The sequence below is a fragment of the Humulus lupulus genome, chromosome X (assembly GCF_963169125.1).
Source record: "Humulus lupulus chromosome X, drHumLupu1.1, whole genome shotgun sequence".
NCBI classification, from domain to species: Eukaryota; Viridiplantae; Streptophyta; class Magnoliopsida; order Rosales; family Cannabaceae; genus Humulus; species Humulus lupulus.
In genome coordinates, this window is record NC_084802.1 from 23,718,712 (window position 1) to 23,733,632 (window position 14,921).

General features: G+C 38.3%; 1 non-coding gene across 1 annotated transcript; it reads right to left on the reverse strand.

Annotated features, from left to right (window-relative positions):
* Positions 1-1,258: 1,258 nt before the first annotated feature.
* Positions 1,259-1,365, reverse strand: LOC133807879 (small nucleolar RNA R71). Its single transcript, XR_009879765.1, has one exon. It is a non-coding gene; the product is annotated as a small nucleolar RNA R71 (small nucleolar RNA).
* Positions 1,366-14,921: the final 13,556 nt, after the last annotated feature.

Here is a 14,921-nt window from a genome sequence, read left to right on the forward strand (position 1 = left end):
TTCTGCTGTGGATTATTTATCGTACACTTAATGCTTGTGAATGTTTGATCGTCATTTACATGTCCATATGATTTTAACCTAATCTCTGAAAAGAAAAGGATAATTATGCTATAGATAAATAATCACAATTTCATATTAGACGAAAGTACTTTTATGAGTTGTGTAGTTTAGGGATTATGTGCTTAAAGCCTGCAATATATTGATTACCACAGAGATGAAGGGCATAGTATATTGTAGAGAATTATAGATCCTAATAAGACTATAATATATAATTATAATCTGCTACTACAACAGAATTAAGATATCTTGAGAATTGAGTAGAAATCATAAGTGGAAAGTTGATGAAACTAAAGCCCTAACTTTTGCATCTATTAAATTAAATCAACTCTTATTACTGCATTTATTTAAGTGTTAGTAGTTTCCTAATTTTTAGTAGTAAGTATTTTAATTGTAATCTGAAATTATTAAGTAAATCAATTAGAATTAGAGATTAATTGTTGGTGATTAATATCAGTCTTCGTGGGATCGACACTTAACTTATCATATATTACTTGATTAGACCACGTATACTTGCGTGTTACATTTTTGCGATCAAGTTTTTGGCGCCGTTGCTGGGGACTGTTTTTATTAATATCAATAAGTTAATTTTTGTTCTAAATTGATTTTTTTTTAACATTTAATCCGGATCAAGGTTCTCTTGTGTTTCAGGACTAGTTGGTATATGCGAAGTAATAGACAAAAACAGGTTATACCAATAGACCGGGAAATTGAAAGAACGTGCAGGCAGAACCGGAAAATAAAAAGGAAATTGGAATTCACCATGGCTGATAATCTGGGAAATGGTGCTAATAATGGTCAAGGGACTACTGAGGGTCCAAGGGAGCAAGGAGCACGAACACTGAGAGATTATGTACTTCCTACTGTTACAGGAGTGCATTCATGCATCCGACCTCCAACCATTGCTGCAAACAACTTTGAGATTAAGCCAGCCATTCTTCAGATGGTTCAAACAACTGTTCAGTTTGGAGGTATGCCGACGGAGGACCCTAATTTACACATAGCTAATTTCCTGGAGTTATGTGCTACGTTCAAGATGAATGGGGTGAGTGATGATGCTATAAGACTGGGGCTATTCCCATTTTCATTGAGGGATAGGGCGAAAAGTTGGCTGATTTCCTTACAAGCGAATTCGATTACTACATGGGAGGAGTTAGCTCAGAAATTCCTTGCCAAGTTCTTTCCTCCAGCAAAGGCTGCAAAGTTAAGGGGTGAGATTAATAATTTTTATCAGTTGGATGGAGAGTCATTGTATGATTCTTGGGAGCGCTTTAAGGAGTTGCTAAGGAAGTGTCCGCACCATGGAATAGAAAAGTGGATGTTGGTGCATAATTTTTATAATGGTTTGAACGGGACGACAAGAACAATTATAGATGCTGCGACGGGAGGTGCCTTTATGAGCAAAAGTGCTAATGAGGCATATGAGCTATTAGAGGAGATGGCGATGAACAATTACCAATGGCCAAATGAAAGGGGGCAGCCAAAGAAGGTGGCTGGAATGATGGAAGTGGATGCCATAACCATGCTTACCGCTCAAGTAGCAACCTTGACAAAGCAATTGCAAAAGACCACACTCCCCTCTCAAGCTATGCAAGTTCAAAACTCATGTGAAGTGTGTGGTACAGCCCATCAACCAAACCAATGCCCTGCTACAGACATGAATAATATGCCCATGGAAGAAGTCCAAGCCATAGGAAATTACCCAAGACAGCCTAACAATCCCAATTCCATGACTTACAACCCAGCTTGGAAGAACCATCCCAATTTTTCCTGGTCTAACAACCAAAACACTCTCCAACCTTATCCTCAACCTCAGCCACCTTATATACCTACCCAAAATAGGCCACCCTATCCACAACAATATGCACACCAAAATCCTCCACCGGGCTACTATCAACCACAAAATAGGCCACCTCCACCCATGCAAATGAAACCAGCTAAATCCCAACCTGATGTGCTTAACCAATTCATGACTGAGACTAGGGCATCCATAAGAAGTTTGGAGACTCAAATAGGGCAATTGGCTACTTTAATGACTAATAGAGCTCAAGGAAATTTGCCTAGCACTACAGAAGTTAATCCTAAAGAACAGTGCCAAGCTATTACCTTGAGGAGTGGAGCGAAATTTGAAGGGCCAAAGAAGAGCCAGTCAGTAGAAGATGAGAAGAAGTTGGATAATAAAAAGGTTACTGAAGACCTTAAGGAAGAAGAGGAGAACCCACCTGTAACTATTGAGCATCATGTTAGAGTGCCATATCCACAAAGACTTCGCAAGCATAATTTGGATAAGCAGTTTGCAAAGTTTTTAGAGGTGTTCAAGAAGTTACACATAAATATACCATTTGCGGAAGCATTAGAACAAATGCCAAGCTATGTAAAGTTCATGAAGGAGATTCTCTCAAATAAGAGAAAAATGGGTGATTATGAAACAGTGGCATTAACAGAAGAATGCAGCGCAATTTTGCAACGGAAGCTTCCTCAAAAGTTGAGAGATCCTGGGAGCTTTACCATTCCATGCACTATTGGGGAGTTCGAATGTATGCATGCCCTATGTGATTTGGGGGCGAGTATTAATTTAATGCCTTTGTCTGTATTCCGAAGGCTTGGTTTGGGGGAAGCTAGGCCAACTACAGTAACATTACAGCTGGCTGATAGATCTGTGAAGCATCCTCGTGGTACTATAGAAGATGTGTTGGTAAAGGTGGATAAGTTTATTTTTCTGGCTGATTTTATAGTACTTGATATGGAGGAGGATGAGAATGTTCCAATTATTTTGGGGAGACCATTTTTAGCAACTGGGCAAGCATTGATTGATGTGAAAAAGGGAGAGTTGAAGCTGAGAGTTCAAGGGGAGGAAGTAGTATTTAATGTGTTTAAGGCTATGACTTATCCTAAAACAAGTGATAGTTGTTTCTCTGTTGATGTGGTCGAAGAAGTAGTGGAAAGGAAAACATTAAGGGGGGATCCTCTTGAGTTGAGTCTCACAGTTGATGATGTAGATGGTGAGGAGAATGAAGAGGTGATGAGTTACTTAACTTGGATAAAATCAGCTGAGCCTTGGAAACATAAGAAATTTGAAGAGTTGGGGGCAGGACCAGACAGACCAGTACCATCGATTCAGAAGCCACCTGTATTAGAGTTAAAGGTTTTACCAGACCACCTTCGTTATGCTTATCTTGGGGAGAAAGAGACTCTTCCAGTTATAGTCTCATCATTTCTTTCGGAGGTAGAGGAGGAGAAATTGTTGAGGGTGTTACGGGCTCATAAAATTGCTATAGGGTGGACTTTGGCTGATATAAGAGGAATTAGTCCATCAACAGTCATGCATAGAATTCTGATGGAAGATGAGGCGAAACCGACTATCGACGCTCAAAGAAGGCTTAACCCAACAATGAAAGAAGTGGTGAGGAAAGAGATTTTGAAGTGGTTGGATGCTGGGATGATTTACCCAATTTCTGATAGTGCTTGGGTAAGCCCAGTGCAAGTGGTACCGAAAAAAGGGGGTATGACGGTGATAAAGGATGAAAGCAATGAATTGATTCCAACTAGGACAGTGACGGGGTGGAGGATATGTATTGATTATCGGAAATTGAATAAGGCAACGAGGAAAGATCATTTTCCTTTGCCTTTCATTGATCAAATGTTGGATAGATTGGCGGGGCATAATTACTATTGTTTTTTAGATGGGTACTCGGGCTATCACCAGATCGTAATTGCACCGGAGGACCAAGAAAAGACAACTTTTACGTGTCCTTATGGGACTTTTTCTTTTCGGAAGATGCCATTCGGGTTGTGTAATGCACCAGCCACGTTTCAACGGTGCATGATGGCAATATTCTCTGACATGGTTGAGAAAGGGATTGAAATTTTTATGGATGATTTTTCGGTTTATGGGTCCTCTTTTGACATGTGTTTGATGAATTTGGAGATGGTGTTGAGAAGGTGTGAGGAGTCGCATTTGGTGCTTAATTGGGAAAAGTGCCATTTTATGGTTAGTGAAGGCATTGTATTGGGGCACAAAATTTCTAAGAAAGGAATTGAAGTGGATCGTGCCAAGATTTCCACCATAGAGAATTTGCCACCGCCAATTTCAGTTAAAGGAGTGAGGAGTTTCTTGGGCCATGCGGGGTTTTATCGGAGATTTATCAAAGACTTCTCTAAGATCTCAAAGCCGCTGTCTAACTTGTTGATGAATGGGGTTCTGTTTGATTTTAATGATGATTGTTTGGCTGCTTTCAAGACTCTCAAGGAGAAGCTCATTTCAGCGCCGATAGTATGTACTCCTAATTGGGAACTTCCATTTGAGCTTATGTGCGATGCTAGTGATTATGCGGTTGGAGCGGTTCTTGGGCAGCGAGTGGATAAGGTATTTCGAACTATATACTATGCTAGTCGGACTTTAAATGATGCTCAACTGAATTATGCAACAACGGAAAAAGAACTTCTAGCCATAGTTTATGCCTTCGACAAGTTCCGTCCATATTTGATTGGAAACAAGGTGGTAGTCTATACGGATCATTCGGCAATAAAGTATCTCATGACTAAGAAAGATTCCAAGCCTCGTCTTATTCGGTGGATTTTGCTATTACAAGAATTTGATGTGGAAATTAAGGATAAGAAGGGTACTGAGAACTTGGTGGCTGATCATCTGTCTCGTTTAGAAGTAGGGGTAAATTCTCTTAATAAAGAAGTTCAGATTAATGATGCTTTTCCGGATGAGCAGTTGTTCGAAGTGAATGTTGGTAAGGAGGTTCCATGGTTTGCGGACTATGTAAATTATTTGGCTGCCAAGGTTATACCCCCTGAAATGACAAGGCAACAATTAAAGAAGTTTTATTCGGAGGTGAAGCATTATTATTGGGAGGAGCCTATTCTGTACAAGCATTGCCCGGATCAAGTTATTCGTAGATGTGTTCCTGAGGAGGAAATGTTATCAATCTTAACTCACTGTCATAGTTTGCATTGTGGTGGTCATTTTGGCGGAACAAGAACAGCTGCGAAAGTTTTGCAAAGTGGGTTTTACTGGCCTACATTATTTAAGGATGCTAATGATTTTGTCAAAAGTTGTGACCGTTATCAACGGACTGGGAACATATCAAGAAGAGATCAAATGCCGATGACCGGTATTTTGGAAGTTGAGCTATTTGACGTATGGGGGATCGACTTTATGGGACCCTTCCCATCATCGTATAATAACAAGTATATTTTGCTTGCGGTTGATTATGTTTCTAAATGGGTAGAAGCTGCAGCAACTCCTACTTGTGATGGGAAGGAAGTTATTAAATTCCTTCATAAAAATATCTTCACTCGATTTGGTACTCCAAGAGCTATTATTAGTGATCGGGGAAGTCATTTTTGCAATAAGTGGTTTACCGCTCTTTGTGCTCGTTATGGTGTTCATCATCGCAAGGCATTATTTTATCACCCAATTGCAAATGGCCAAGCTGAAGTATCGAATAGAGAAATAAAAGGTATCTTGGAAAAGACGGTAAATACTTCGAGGAAGGATTGGTCGAAAAAGCTCGATGATTCACTTTGGGCTTATCGCACGGCATTTAAAACTCCGATTGGAATGTCACCATATCGATTGGTGTTTGGTAAGGCTTGTCATCTACCAGTGGAATTGGAGCATAGAGCCTTTTGGGCTGTGAAAAAGTTGAATGTTGATCTCTTCGTGGCGGGGCAGAATAGGCTTATGGAGTTAAATGAACTTGAGGAATTCCGAAATGAAGCTTATGAGAATGCGAAGATATATAAGGAGAAATCGAAGGCTTTTCATGATAAGAAAATATTGAGGAAGGATTTTCAACCAGGTGATAAAGTTTTGCTCTTTAATTCCAGGCTTAAACTTTTTCCTGGAAAACTGAAGTCAAGATGGTATGGACCGTATACGGTAGTATTTTCACTTCCTTATGGAGCAGTACAAGTTCATAGTGAAAAGACGGGAGATTTTAAGGTGAACGGACAGAGATTGAAGCATTACTTGGAGGGACCGGTAGAGACATGTAGGACCGTGGTCGAGTTGGAATTTATTTGATCTGAAGACTAAAGCAGCGTCCGGCTAAATGACGTTAACGACAGCGCTCGTAGGAGGCATTCCTATGTTTGTTTTTAATTTTTAGTTCAGTTAGTATGTAAAAAGCATGAACAGTTTTTAGTTTAGTTGTGGTTGTATTTATTATTTTGTTTAGTTTTTAGTTTTCCTTTAAATGTAATAGAACTGTGGAAATCGTGAAAACTATAAAAAATTAAAAAAATAATTCTTTTTTTTAAGATTTGGAATTGGGAAGATAGGGCCGCGGCGCCAGCAACAAGAGCCGCGGCCCTTGGCGAAGTCAGAGAAGGGAGGCTCGGTACTGAGGAGAGCGCCGCGGCGCCTATGGGAAGGGCCGCGGCGCTTGGCGAATTCCAGAGAGCCCAGAAGATATGCGCGCCGCAGCGCTTGAAGGGGCGCGCCGCGGCGCGCATGCGGTTCCGAAAATTAAAAAGAGGTTTCCCTCTTATTTTTTTTTCCATTCTCCCCATTTTAAAAAAATCCATAACTCCTTTCTCCTCATTTTCTCTCTAGATTTCTTCATTCTACCCAGAAATTTTTCCCTTTTCTCTTCAATCCACATATTAATTCAGCCACAAATTTCTTCTTCTTCTCATTCCCTAATCTGAGTTTGAAATCCCTAAATCCCCAAATTTTCTTCAAGCCCTAATTTTTCAATTTCTATCAATTGGAGTGGTGATTTCATGCTTATTTGGTGCAATTGGAGAGTTCAAGAGGAGATTATCACTGTCAAGTAAGTGTTTCTTCCAATATTCAGATTTTTTGTTGGTAATTTCTTATAAAGAAGGGATTTTTGATTGAAGAGTATAGTGGGGATTGTGTAGTATTGGTAGTGCATTGATTTGAATCTGTTTGAAAGTTATTTGGAATTGGGGAATATTGCAAAAACAGGGGAGGTGCTGTCCAAATTTTCATAGCATATTATGGGACCTAAGAGAAACCCCACTAGGGCATCCTCTTCTAGGAACACCAATAGACCATCTTCTTCAAGGCCATCCACTTCTAAGGAACCCGAACCACCCCCAGATTATGATGTCACCAAATTTGTAAGTAAGGCCGCTTTTGAGCGTTATACAAGGATTCGTAAGAGGAAGGTAATCAGTGAGCGGGGATTTGAGTATACGGAATCACCAAATGAACTCTCAACTTATGAAGAAATTAGGGGGGAAATTCAAAGAAGGGGTTGGGCTATGTTTGCTTCAGAGGATATTACCCATGCCAACTTGTCAGTGGTTTTGGAATTTTATGCAAACTATGTGGAGATGAAGAATGTAGGCGTATTTGTTAGAGGTGTTCAAGTTCCGGTTGGTATAGATACAATTGCTGAATTATATGATATGCCGACATATGAACGGGAGGATGATGAATATCATCAATGGGCTCATGGAGATGATATTGATTGGGTTCATGTGGCGGAAACTTTGAGTATACCGGGAGCTCGGTTTACTGTTGTTGGTGGGGTCCCAAAATACTTGTGGCGCTATCAATTAAATCATGTGGCGCGGGCTTGGGTGCACTTTGTGAGTGCAAGGCTAATGCCGACAACTCACATGTCAAATATCAACAAGGAGAGGCTGTTGTTGGTTTATGCCATTATGACTGGTATGAAAATTGATGTAGGCCGAGTGATTAGGAAGAGTATGAAGGATATCAGTATGTTGACCACTACGGGAGGATTAGGTCATGCTTCCTTAATCACTGATTTATGCCGAACTTATGGAGTGGTTATGTTTGGAAGTGATGTAGTTCGGAAACCCATGTCGGCAATTTCTGCGAATAGGGTGATGGGGTATGAATTACCGACCTTAGTAGCACCACCACCTCGGCAACGTGCTGTTGATAAAAGGCCCCGAGTAGATGAAGTAGACGAAGAGGATATTGAAGCAGGTATGGAGGGTACAATTCCGGAGGAGTTTGTGCAAGAAGTACCGATTGAACAGCCGCCTATTCCACCTGCGGCGGGTAATTTTGATCCCTACATGCATCTAATACAGAATCAGTTTCAGTATTTGGTTCAGCAGAACAACTATCAGATTGCACAGCAGCAACATATGCAGCAATACATGGCGCAGCAAAGTGAGTATCAAATTGCTCATGTGAACCAGCTAAATGCTTTGGTCAATCGGTGGTCTATCCGAAACGAGGAAGATGTGGCTCCATTTCCTGTTCCATCTCCGTTTTTACCGTATCCACCACCACCGCCGCCTCCACCATTTTAAATGTTTCTGGTAAGTCTCTTTTCCTTACACTTTTGTTTTATTTTCTTTTGTTTGCAAACATTGGGGACAATGTTTAGGTTTAGTTTGGGGGAAGAGATTTATTGTTGTCTGAGTCGTGTTTGTGTTGTTTTGGTTTTTCTGTAGTTTTGTTTTGGTTTTAATCGTGTTAGTCATGTTTTGTTAGGGTGTGAGTTGAATCAAGTTACCAATGATTAGCCAATGATACTATGATTGAATGATGAACTGTGTAAATTGAATGGGAATAAAGCTAAAATCAAATCCGTGTGCTTGGTTGAATATTTTGTTCTATTTTTATCAAACACGTAAATAATTGAGAGCTTAATCATGATTTTGATAAATTGTATGTGACGGAATAAAATTTATGCTTGCTAAGTTTGAAATAGGAAAGGAGGATTGGACTGGTTTATCTTAGAACTTGTTTGCTTGTTTTTTTGAGGCGAAATCTTAGATCATGCATGCTTGGAAAAATGATTTAGGCAAATTTTTGGACCGTTTGAGCCTTTCTAGCCAACCTTGATATGTTTAATCCTTAGTTACCCATTGTTGAGCCTAAAGTGACCTTTTATTGATTGACATTTGCCTTGAGCTAATTAATTGAAAACCTGACTATTATTTTGTCTTTCCCTTGTGTATACCATGAACATATGAATGATAATTGGGATTGATTTGTAATGGGGGGTTATGTATGGCGAGGGTTGTTAACAATGAAAAAAAAATACATTTTGAGAGAATTTTAAGAAGAAAAAGAAAGAAGAAGAAAAAATATATATATTTCAATGATGAGATAACATTACACTCCAAATAGTATTATCAAGGAATAAGTTTGGGGGAGTGTAATGTTAAATAAAAGAAAGAAAAAAAAAATTTGTTTATGTAAGTTCTCTCAAAATGATAAGATATTGGGAACAGTGGGATTGGATTTGTGATTTGTATTTAATGTAGCGTTGGTTGGTTAGTGTTCATGGTATATGTTGAGCTTAAATGACTTTCTCATCCACCTTTGCCTAAGCCATTCAGTTATAAACTTAAAAAGACCTACTGATTTCTGAGCATGTTTGGTCTGCATTAGTGGAGATTAGCAAGTATAGCAAGCTTATGGGATTTTATTTGGTTGTGGATTGGAATGGAAACTCAGTGAGCATAAAGGAATTCAATTACATATTATTTGTTAATCATGATTTTGAAAGCTATTATTTTTGTTGTTTGATTGAATGGAATATTTGTTTCAACTGAAATTCTGGATTTTAAGTTGAGTTCCTTGAAGATTATATAAGTAAGTTATTTGTCATAGCTTGAGGCTTAGTATTGTTGTTGGCTTGATTCAAAAATGTGTGATTATGTGTTTGTTTTGGTTTACTCGAGGACGAGTAAAAGTCAAGTTTGGGGGAATTTGATGAGTCTGTTTTTAGCTTAGTTTTAACATGTGTTTAGGATAAGTTTGAGTCATTTTTGGTGGAGTGTGTTGCGGTATTACGCTTGTTTGGGTATGTTTTCAGGAAATAGGAGAGGAAATCGTGAAGTTTGGCAAATGACTGAAAAATCAATTGAAATTGAGCAATTTGTGCTAAAAGTTGATAAGAAGGGAGCTGAAGACTCATTCGCGGAGAGAATTGGTGGAATTGCAGTTTGGAATTGAGATTTTGGAAGAATTTTAGGGGCCGCGGCGCTTGAATGGAGAGCTGCGGCGCAAGGGAGAAACAGAAAGTGCCTAAATCCTGGAATTTTGAAGGGCCGCGGCGCCTGGGGGACGCGCCGCGGCGCTTGCTGAAGTCAGAGAGGGTCCGCGGGATAGAGGATGCGCGCCGCGGCGCCCGAATGCAAGGGCCGCGGCGCGTGTGGCTGCACGTGAATTTCGTCTTTGTTATGTTTTTTTTTAGGGTTTTGGTTTAAAAGGACGTTTTTAGAGTTAATTAGAGATTATGCAGAATTAGAGAGAAACAAGTCATTGGAGGCAGAAGAAAAACATTGAGACCTAAAGTTTGAATTCTTATTCTCTTATGTAATCTCTCTACTCATGTTTATGTTTATATTTAATTTGATTGATGTTAGTATGTCTGCTTTGAACTAATCTTTTTATTAGGGTTTTAGTGGATTCTTCTTGAAACTATGATTTCTTAATGAAATTTTTCTGAATTTCTTTCTTCTGCTGTGGATTATTTATCGTACACTTAATGCTTGTGAATGTTTGATCGTCATTTACATGTCCATATGATTTTAACCTAATCTCTGAAAAGAAAAGGATAATTATGCTATAGATAAATAATCACAATTTCATATTAGACGAAAGTACTTTTATGAGTTGTGTAGTTTAGGGATTATGTGCTTAAAGCCTGCAATATATTGATTACCACAGAGATGTAGGGCATAGTATATTGTAGAGAATTATAGATCCTAATAAGACTATAATATATAATTATAATCTGCTACTACAATAGAATTAAGATATCTTGAGAATTGAGTAGAAATCATAAGTGGAAAGTTGATGAAACTAAAGCCCTAACTTTTGCATCTATTAAATTAAATCAACTCTTATTACTGCATTTATTTAAGTGTTAGTAGTTTCCTAATTTTTAGTAGTAAGTATTTTAATTGTAATCTGAAATTATTAAGCAAATCAATTAGAATTAGAGATTAATTGTTGGTGATTAATATCAGTCTTCGTGGGATCGACACTTAACTTATCATATATTATTTGATTAGACCACGTATACTTGCGTGTTACATTTTTGCGATCACTATGTGGTGCAGGTAAAGGAAGAGAAAAGCTCACCCAGCCTTGAGTGGAGAGCTTAGGTGGTTATGTGTACATATGCGGCCGCTTGACCATCACAGCCAAGACGTTCTCGAAGGAACTAGGGGGTTTACCCTATTTTTGCCACTTAGGTCGGCGGGATTGTAAATTTGAAACAGTAATGACCATTTTGTATCGAGAACAACTTGTGAATGTTTTGATTAGCTCTGCAGAGCAGTTTGAAATGAAAAAATATCCTTTCCTTTTTATTGGTTTTTCCACCTTAACCTGTTAATCACATTTAGAGCACGTTTTTAACCAAAGGACTCAGGTAGCAGGTCAAATTTTTGGTTCACCGTAATTGTTCTGGAGTAACCAGGGCGGTACAAGAGATCCAACTCTTCTTGAAGGATACACTGACACAAGCTGGATATCTAACATCCAAGACTCGAAAGGTACTAGTGGATATGTGTTCACTCTTGGTGGCGCAACTGTTTCATGGAAATCCTCGAAACAAACTATAATCACTAGATCCACGATGGAATTCGAGTTTGTAGCTCTAGATAAATGTAGTGAAGAAGAAAAACGGCTGTGTAATTTCTTGGAGGATATTCCAATATGGCCTAAACATGTGCCTGCAATATGTATATATTGTGATAACCAAGCAACAATTGGTCGGGCACAAAATGTTTTGTATAACGGTAAGTCGACGACATAATACTGTTAGACAACTGATCTAAACTGGAGTTATCTCGATTGATTATGTGAAGTCAAAAGATAACATTGCGGATCCGCTAACCAAAGGGTTAAACAAAGATCAAGTTGAAAAGACATCAGAAGGAATTAGACTTAAGTCCAAAGGAAATTAAGGTCGATATAATGGAAACCCAACCTAGTTGACTGGAGATCCCAAGATCTAGGTTCAATGGAACAACCTAGTTATTGAGACCGAATAGGATCACTATGGGGGATTACCCCTACCCGTTCCAATGGTGAAACAGTGATGCCCGTTGTAAAAGAGGTTAAGCTCAAGTTTTTAATGACCCTTACGCATCGGAAGTTCAAGCAGAGTTATGTGGGATTGCTCTTAGATAAGAGATCACCTATGTGAGAGTGAAGTGGGGCTGCTTCGAAGGAGAATTTTGGAGGCTCAATTCTCTAAAACCTCTTACAGAGCCAGGCAGATGTTCACGGCCAAAATGAACACAACCATGAGAACCGAAACTATGCCGGAAAGATATCTGTGTGAGATATATCATTGTTTACACAAATGACAGAACAGTTCAAAGGCATTGCGTCTACTAATCATTTAGTAAAGTAAATAAATTCTCACGATGGAATGTTCAAAGGCTAACACCCACCTATCCTACACAGGTATTAATCATAGAACTCCATCACCTTGTTGTGTCGAGTTGTGTTGGGTCATTGTTTCTTAATGTTGAGCAATTTCATTCATGTGGGGGATTGTAGGAAAAAATTGAGTGAATGAGAAATTGATGCCTAAAATGGTAATGTTTCGGCAAATCACTTTGATTAAAGATGATATTATCTGAATATTGTGTGATTTATTCTGATTGATTTTGGCGAATCACTTTTGTCAAATTTGAGATATCAGAATATTGTGTGATTAATTCTAATTGATTGTCAGAAAATTACTTTGGGCAACAACTGATATTATCAGAATAGCTGTGATTAATTCTGATTGATTATCAGAAAATCACTTTGGGTAACTGCTGATATTATCATAATAAGTGTGATTAATTCTGATTGATTTTCAGAAATTAAGATTCCAAATTTGTTGGATATTTAGGCATTAATGCACTTGATTCACACACATTTTCAACTCTCCATGAAGCCTATAAAAGGAGGCTTCTCCTCTCATTCTAGGACACACAAATACAGAGTATCACACACTTTGTCTCTTTCTCTCTTCAGTCTTTGTAGTATTTTCTGGTGATAAAAGGAAAGTTTGTTTCGAGTTCGCCTAAGCAGACACAGTGGTGCTTTCGTCTTGCTTGATAGTGGCTGTATCCTGGGAAGTGGTTGCTCACAAATCCTCTAGCACTGTTCAGATAGAGGGGAAAAATCTGCTTTAAAGAAAGCGCATTTTGCGTGCCTCGACTTTGGTTTATTCTTTGAACAGTTTTTTTTTTGTATTTCCATTCTTCAATTAAGTATATTAATATATATATATATATATGTTTTGTTCTTCTCCACTATATTATTTATAACAACTGCACCATCATCATAACAACTAAAAGATAAATTTTGCCTAAGAATTTGAAGTAGAATAAATATTTTTTAATACATTAGCAATCAAATTTCTAAAGACTAACATTATTGCATCATTAGCAGCTACAAAATAAAACTGAAATAAAGAAAATGAGCTTAATTGATACCTTATTCAAGAGAAAGAATCAAGTACACCGTTTTGTTGTGATGGCAGTGGCTCGCGATGCTGGAGTGGTGAGAAGTTCAGAGTTGGCTGAGTTTTGATGTGGAGGATGATGAGTCAGGGGAGGACGTTGCTGTGATCAACGGTGGCTAGCGACATCGTTGCTATGATTAGTGGTGGCTTGCGATGCTGGAGTGGTGGAGAAGCATTGGTTGGGTTGTGAAGTGGAAGATGACTGGTCAGGGAGGACTTTATTGTATGTGAATAGCTATGTTTGGAATTGAGTGAGAGAAAGTATGATTGAAGGGTATACTTTGTAGATTCAATTAAATATTGGGTATAAAATTAACAGTGTTAAAAGGTGGCTAAAAATTAAAGAACCCTTATGAAACTGGGTATTCCACCTAATTTTTACATAATAGATTGCCTTTTAAAAATCTAATTATCAAGCCAGTATTCCACAATTGATTTGGCAACACCAACGAAAGGTCTAAGACCTAAACTGATCTAAAATAAGAGAAAAAATCATAACACATTAGCACAAGTTAAAGTCTTTGAGGACAAGGTGATAGGCAACCATTATTCAATAACAAGTTAAAAAAAAAACAAGCAGAAAGATCAAAACAAAGACACAAAACACACAAGCAAATCGACTATAGCAACAAAACACCCATCCCGAGCAGCACCCCCTTTGGAAGCACAACACCCATGCCATCCACCTCTACTCAAGCACTCATGTCTCGAGCCACCACCCCACTACCAAAGAAAAGCAAGGTCCCCAGCCACACACCCATATATATTGTAAAACGAACCCCAGCCCCCAAAGTGACACCGGAGAGGAAGCCTAGCTACCGTTAGAGGCGGACCACAATGCCCAAACAACGAAAGACAAGCCAAAGAGCCACTCCACCAAATTCGAGCAACTAGCACACCAAGGCCATATATTTAATTTATTTATTTTTAATCCTAAATTTAGTGTAATTTCCCTTAAATTTAAGAGTATAGTTTATCAGGAAAATACCAGTTTGGTCATTGTGTTTTTCTCAAATACGTGTTTGACCCTTATGTTTTGTTAAATGACAATTCAGACTATGTGTTTTACAAAATTGATCAAAATAGTACACTAGACACGATTTTGGTCAAAATATTTTCAATTATAAGGTTAATTAATTCTTGGGTTGTTGGTAATGCAACGAGTTCATAGAAGCGGAGAAGGTGGTCGAGGAGCCAAGAACACAAGATTGTATTTGAAAATATTTAAACTAAAATTGGGTCTAGGATACTATTTTGACCCATTTTATAAAACACATGATTCGAATTATCATTTAAAACTGATTGCGTATTTTAAAAAAATATGGGGGCCAAAATGGTATTTCTCCTAGTTTATTTTGTTATATTTTGGAAAATGTAAAGTTTGGTTTATAAATTTTTTAAATTGACTTA